Source organism: Quercus suber, unplaced genomic scaffold (assembly GCF_002906115.3).
Source record: "Quercus suber isolate HL8 unplaced genomic scaffold, Cork oak 2.0 scaffold_487, whole genome shotgun sequence".
Taxonomy (NCBI): Eukaryota; Viridiplantae; Streptophyta; class Magnoliopsida; order Fagales; family Fagaceae; genus Quercus; species Quercus suber.
In genome coordinates, this window is record NW_027069937.1 from 258,920 (window position 1) to 265,776 (window position 6,857).

General features: G+C 37.6%; 1 pseudogene; it reads right to left on the reverse strand.

Annotated features, from left to right (window-relative positions):
• Nucleotides 1–393: 393 nt before the first annotated feature.
• Nucleotides 394–3,301, reverse strand: LOC111987830 (flavonol 7-O-beta-glucosyltransferase UGT74F1-like; annotated as a pseudogene).
• Between the last annotated feature and the right edge of the window lie 3,556 nt (nt 3,302–6,857).

Consider the following 6,857-nt stretch of genomic DNA (forward strand, 5'->3'; position numbering starts at 1 on the left):
TGAGATTCCTAGATCTGTGATTGCTGTCACATATCTAGCTCATATAATTAGTTTCGAGATGAGATTTTTTTATTTTTATTTTCTTCATAATTTGATAGTTACAATGAGAAAGTAGAATTAATGATCAAGAAATATCAGTCTGTTGAGTTATAAGATTCTTGGATTGAGGTGGGATTAGTATTTTGATAATGTTTCACAACCAATCACAAACTTAGAATTTTTTCATTGACCATAGTGAATATTTAAAAACAATGGCATCACTTTCCAAGGCAAGACAATTAGGAAAAAAAAAAAAAAAGTGATTAAATTCTCAAACTGCATCCTAAGCTGAGATTATTACATCTAAAAAAACAATAGTCTATTAAATTAGGAGTTTACGAATTTGGATACAAATTAATCAATGTTCTTGTTTGAACTGCCACCATCACTAATAGCCTTTATTGCCAAATCCCTCTACTTCTTAGCATTCTCTAGAAAATCTTTCCCTCTCTCACCCTCCATTACCTCCATAATGCAAAAATAAATCTCTTCTCTTTCAACAATGCTATTCTCACAAACCTTAGCCCTCACTCCCACCTTCCACACATCCTGAACATACTTGGCAGTTGTCGTTTGATCGGTCCATTGTGGCACCCCCACCATTGGCACTCCCAAGCTCAATGCCTCCAAGGTTGAATTCCAACCACAATGTGTTAAAAAGCACCCAATTGCCTTATTTGATAGCACTTCCAGTTGGGAGCACCATTGCACTACCAAACCTTTATTTCCTATCTCTTCTACAAACTTTTCAAGGAGCTTTGCTTCCTCAAAAGCCTTAACAACCTGCAAGAAATGGAATTTACTTCCTTTTAAAGCAAGTGCCAATTCCTCCAATTGCTTGTTGCTTAAATTAGCCATGCTACCAAAGGACAAATAAATAACAGACCCTTTTGGCTTAGTGTTGAGCCAATTATTGCAAATAGATGAGTCTAATACGAAAAGGTTAAGCCTATAATCATTGTCATTTTCTAGATGTTTGTCTAAATAGAAAGATGGAATTGTTGGTCCAATTGGCAGTAGTCGACAGATTTTTGACATGGAGTCCACCACCTAATATAAAAAAGGACCAACCAAGACACCAATTAGTTTCTGGTAGGCAATAATTGAAACTCAAATTTATTATTCAATCATAGAGACTTAAAAAGTCCTGATAATGCTTACTTGTGAGCCACATGGTTCAGGGCCCTAGCACGCCCCCTAAAACAAAAGAAAAAAAAAACTAATGGGCCCCACTTTGATGGGCTTATGATTGTTTGTTCTCCTAGAAAAGGACTAAGAGCTTCACTTTATGCCAATTAAACATGTTCTCAAAAGTCAAAATATTAAAAACTTAAGCAGTGTGTTAGGACATATGTGTTTTCACTTGTTAAGAACATACGTCACTTATTTATGTATATTGGCTAATCCTTTGACAAAATGCACTATACTTGTAATTGGGTAGTTTTAGGTGTTTTTAATACTTCAAGAAACAAGGTTTCAAGGTCAAGTGTTGAATTTATCAAGTCTGTCCAAAAAAAAGCAAGCTGAAGTGCAAATTCATTAAAGCTCGACACTTGCTCATAGCTACTTCGACACCTGCTATCTGTCGAGATTTAAAATTTTAGATTTTTTGATACGATTTTCTTGGGATCCGTGAATATACTTTTTGGCATTCTTTTCTCTAAACCCTAAACATATAAAAGGATTGTTTTAAGAGTTGTCAAGTGTGACACAAGTTGAAAAATCATTGAGCAATCTCTGTTCAAGCAAATTGTGATTAAAGACGAAGTTTTTGACTTAGTTCATCTTCTCTGAAGAAGTTGCTATGTATTTGCACCATAGGGTTTTGTGACCAAGCATCTTCCCGATTTTTATTGTGTAGGATGAACTGAAGAACTTTACAGCCAATCTCTCTTCCTTAAGTTGGTGTTTTGAAGTCGCATATTGGGATCCGCGCATTAGTTAGTCACGTACTTGGGAGCCATGCATCAAAGGTGGGAACTGTCGCTACATATCAAGTCCAATTGGGTATTGGGATAAGGGTTCAACTATAGGTTGGTAAGGTACTTGGAATTCCTTTACTTGTAACCGCTTGATTTGATAATAGTGGAGTTTTGGGAGTAGTGACCTGAAAATTACCCGGTGGAGTTTTTGCCGCGAGCTTTTTCCCTATTCGTAAACAAATTACCGTGTCATTTAATTTCCGCTACATATTTAGTTATTTGGTGATTTGTTTGTGCTTCCACATATTTGCATGTTAAATTAATTAATTAATAACTTGGCTAATTAATTAATTGGTTTAATCACAAGGGGTCATTCAGATTGTGGCCTATCAAGTGGTATCAGAGCAGGCACACTCTGATTAGGTTTAATCTTTACTGTGTTGATCCATTGATCCCTATTTGTCATGGATAGAGGACAGTCATTAATTATACCTCCTTTATTTGATGACACTAACTATGCATACTGGAAAGTACGCATGAGAGCTTTCTTGCAGTCTTTAGATGAGAAGGTGTGGCAAGCTGTAGAGATTGGCTGGACCAAGCCAAAAGAAGAACCGGCTGATTGGGATGACGCAAAGATCAAGGTGGCTAACTTCAACAGCAGAGCGCTAAATGCCCTATTTAGTGCAGTCACCAATGAAGAGTTCAAGAAGATATCCTTAACTGAAACTGCTAAGGAGGCTTGGACCATCCTCCAGACAACCTATGAAGGAACAAAGACTGTCAAAGATTCAAAGCTTCAAAGGCTCACTACAAGCTTTGAAGAAATTAAGATGAAGGAGGATGAGTCGTTTGATGAGTTCTATGCCAAGTTAAAGGACATAGTGAACTCAGCCTTCAATCTTGGAGAAACCATCCTTGAACCCAAGGTTGTAAGGAAGGTGCTCAAATCTTTACCTGAGAGATTCCATGCCAAGATTACGGCAATAGAAGAATCAAAGGATATTGACAAAATTCCTTTGACTGAGTTGGTTGGAAACTTGCAGACCTACAAGCTAGGACTATCTAGGATTGGCAAAACAAGTAAAGGCAAGAGCATGGCCTTGAAGGCAAAGAGCAGTGATACAGATGAGTCTTTCGATGATGAAGATTCTAAGATGAAGTCCTACATTACAAGGTAGTTTAAGAAGTTTATGAAGAATGCCAATGGGAGGAACTTTGACAAGGACCACAGACAATCCAGTTGTTCTCAGTTTAAGAGCCAAGACAAAGGGAAGAAAGACACTAAGAATGGCGGTCAGTACACTATTCTGGCTGGAGCAAAGTGCTTCAGATGTCATGGATTCGGTCACATGAAGCATGAATGCCCAACATATCTCAAGAGCATTGGGAAGAGTAAGGCACTTGCTACAACCTTGAGTGACACTAAGCCTGAAGATAATTCTGACAATGAGGATGATGGAATCTTAAATGCCTTTACTGCCACAGTCAATCTTACTGAAGGGATTGTTGAAGAAGTGGATGAAGAAGAAGAAGAACTGGTGGAGTCCAAATTTGAGAAAATGGATGATCAAGATGATATCCACTCAGCCTATGAGAAGCTTTACAAGCTCTCTGAGAAGCATAAGAAATTGTATAGGCTGGCCACTAAGAAGCTCAGTGATATGGAACTTGATCGTGAAGAGTTGTCTACAAAGTTTGATGAGGCAAATCAAACTATTGGAGCACTGAGATTTGAGAACAACTTTTTGGCTGAGAAGACCAAGAAGCTTGAAACTGAGCTATTTCAAGTTAGAGCTCAATTGGAGAGGACTTCAAGTGCAAAGTTTGATGAGATGCTGAGCAATTAGAAAACTGCTTCGAATCGAACAGGCTTAGGGTATGGTCTTTCTTTCTCTAATACTGCTTCTACTAGTAATACTGTTTTTGTTTATCCTGCTAATAACATTGAAATTGAGAACACTGATGTTAAAACTGAAATAGCTAGTGAGAACTTAGACAAGGGTAAATCTATCTTAGGAGCACCCCCTAATCAAGATAAAAAAAATATACTAAAAACCCTAGGACTAAAAAGGCTAACTCTCAAAAGCCTAAACAAAAGAAGCAGCATCTCTGTCATCATTATGGAGCTGCCAGTCATACTCGACCTAATTGCTATAAGTGGCTAGCAACTCAATAGAGTAACGGCATAATAGCCTCTGGAAGCCAAAATCAGTTTCAATCCTTTCTTGCTCCTCTTAGAGATTTTCTGAAAGCCCTCATGTTTATTTCGAACTTGAACGGTTTCAATTCTTCCCCCTCACCATCTGTTCAAGGGTTCAATCAAAGGAAAGGTTCTTCCAAGGTGTGGAAGAAAAAGGACTCTAAGTGATTTCATCACTTTCTTTTCCCTTCTTGCTTTTCTTGTTTGTTGCATTACTTGTGCGTTTTGCATTTTTATTGAGTCAGTCTAGTTTTATGCTTTGTTTATTTAACATGTTTTTGTGTGTTTACTTTCAGTTTTGTTTACTTTTATTTTTAATATTTAATATATAAAAAAAAATTGAAAAATCAGAAAAATACAAAAACAGTGTGTGTTTTGTATACTTTGGTACTTGTGTACCTTAGATGGCCATTGAAACAAAATTTCTAAACTTTGTATCTTTTGTAACTTAGACGAGCATCTCTATGCACAACTAAGCAAATGAGTTTTGTGGCTCTTGTTTGTGATGAGTAAGATTAAGTTATCTCTTAAACTGAACACTTGTATCACTCTTTTTGATGGGTAGGACTAGAAAATTCTAAGAGAAAGGCATAAATAACCATCTCACCACTGTTACTCGCCAATCATAAATAGACACCTGTATGCTTCAACATAGCAAAAGTACAATATCAAATGCTTAACATCTTGGGTATTTCTTTTCTCTCTTTTTATGCCCATGTATGGTATGCTAAAATAAAAGAAAATATGCAAAGAAAATAAAAAGCAAAAAGATCAAAAATGTTTTAAATATGGTTGCAAGCATGTATTTTAGGAGATGTGGGAGTTATAAGATGTACCTCGAAGGTGATAGTCCCTATCAAACAGTTATGATTGTGTGTGAGTTAAAGTTATTTTCTCATATCTCAGATCGTCATAACATATATACACATATGCAATCTTGCGATGTTTTTTTTTTTTCACACACAACATGCAATATTCTTTGCTACTTTTGATACATGTGCAGGTATAATGTGATTTGGCCATCACAAAGGTTTTACATGTGCTAATGTATGCTCATTAAACTGTCTTAACTTGTTTTTGAAAAATAAAATTGGTTAGACTTGTTTAGTGTGTGTGTGTGTGTGTGTGTTTTTGAGAATCCATGTGCTTAAATTTTTGTTGAGAGATGATTTTGAGAGCTTTATATGTTGAGTGGATCTTTGGTTAAGGTGTATGATGGATTGCATTCATGTCTGTGTTTTTCTTTTCTTGAAAAATTGCTTTTTCAACCTGTCTCAACACCTCCTCGACACCTCCTCGATACCTTGTTATCTGTCGAGTATCTTAAGCCTTTTTCTTATCGCACTCTCGACACCTCCTCGATACCTAGTTATCTGTCGAGTATCTCAAGCCTTTTTCTTATCGCACTCTCGACACCTCCTCGACACTTGATGGAATGATCGAGAAAGTTCCTGTCTCCTCGATACCTTCTCGATACCTGGTCGATCGATCGAGATTCTGTGCTTCGAAACTGTTCCTTATTCCTCGATACCTCTCGACACTTGAAGTTATCGAAGGCCAAGTCCTCGACACCTCTTCAACACCTTCCTCAATACCTCTCGACACATCAGCTGTCGAGAATTACTGAAGTGTCTATAAAAGGATTTTTTTGCGATTCTTCACTCATTCCTCGATCTCTCTCGATCTGTCCGAAGGCTTTTCATCTCCCAACCACTTTTCTCTCACTCAAATCTTCAAATCCTCTTCATTTTTGGCCTTCCTTTGGTTTCAATCATTTGGTAAGTTCATTTTTCCCTTCCTTTTTCATGCATTGCATGTTTTGAAACCTAGTTTTTGGGATTTTTGAAAATTTTTGGGGTTTTTCAAAATTGATAAGTTTTTCTTGAGATTTTGGGTTGGGTTTTCACTTAAATGCTTTCAAAATGACATACATTGCATTCCATGTGCATGAGAATGATATTTACATGCATTTAGATATGTGCTCTATGCTGTGTGCTAGTAGGATTGGATTGGGTTGAGCCCATGATGCCTTTTGCTTTGCATGTCACATGCTCATGCATTCTCATACATACGTTCTTTTTGTTCATCATATTTGATCTATTTGAACTATGTTGGGACTTTTCTGATTGTCTCCCTCTCGATCTCTTTCTCATTCTTTTACATTAGTAGTGTCTATAGCACCCAAACGTAAATCCACTCCTGCTCGGAACCCTTTGCATTCTAGAGCTTCCTCTTCTTCTGACTCTGCTCCTCTTCATCTTCGGTTTCGTGATGGAGATGCCCACAAGGCATTTACGGAGAACTTTTCTCGACGAGGTGTTCATTCGGAATGCCAAGTCATTCTGGCGGACTTCACCGACACTGACTTTTCCTCTGTTATTCATAGTAGGGGATGGGAGTCACTGTGTGACGTCTCGGTCACTTGTCCTCTTGTGCTGATTTAGAAGTTTTACTCCAACATGCATGGAATAGATCATTCAGTACCTCTCTTTTTCATTCGCGTTTAAGGTACGCGCATCCTTTTCACACCGCAGCTAGTTGCGGATGTTCTTAAGGTTCCTAGGCTAGAATTTCCTGACTATCCTTCTTATGAGCGCCTGAAGACTGTGTCCAAAGATGAACTCATCTCTGCTTTTTGTCAGCGCCCTGCTGATTGGGGTGAGCATCAGTACACCTCATGTAAGCCTTTTGCT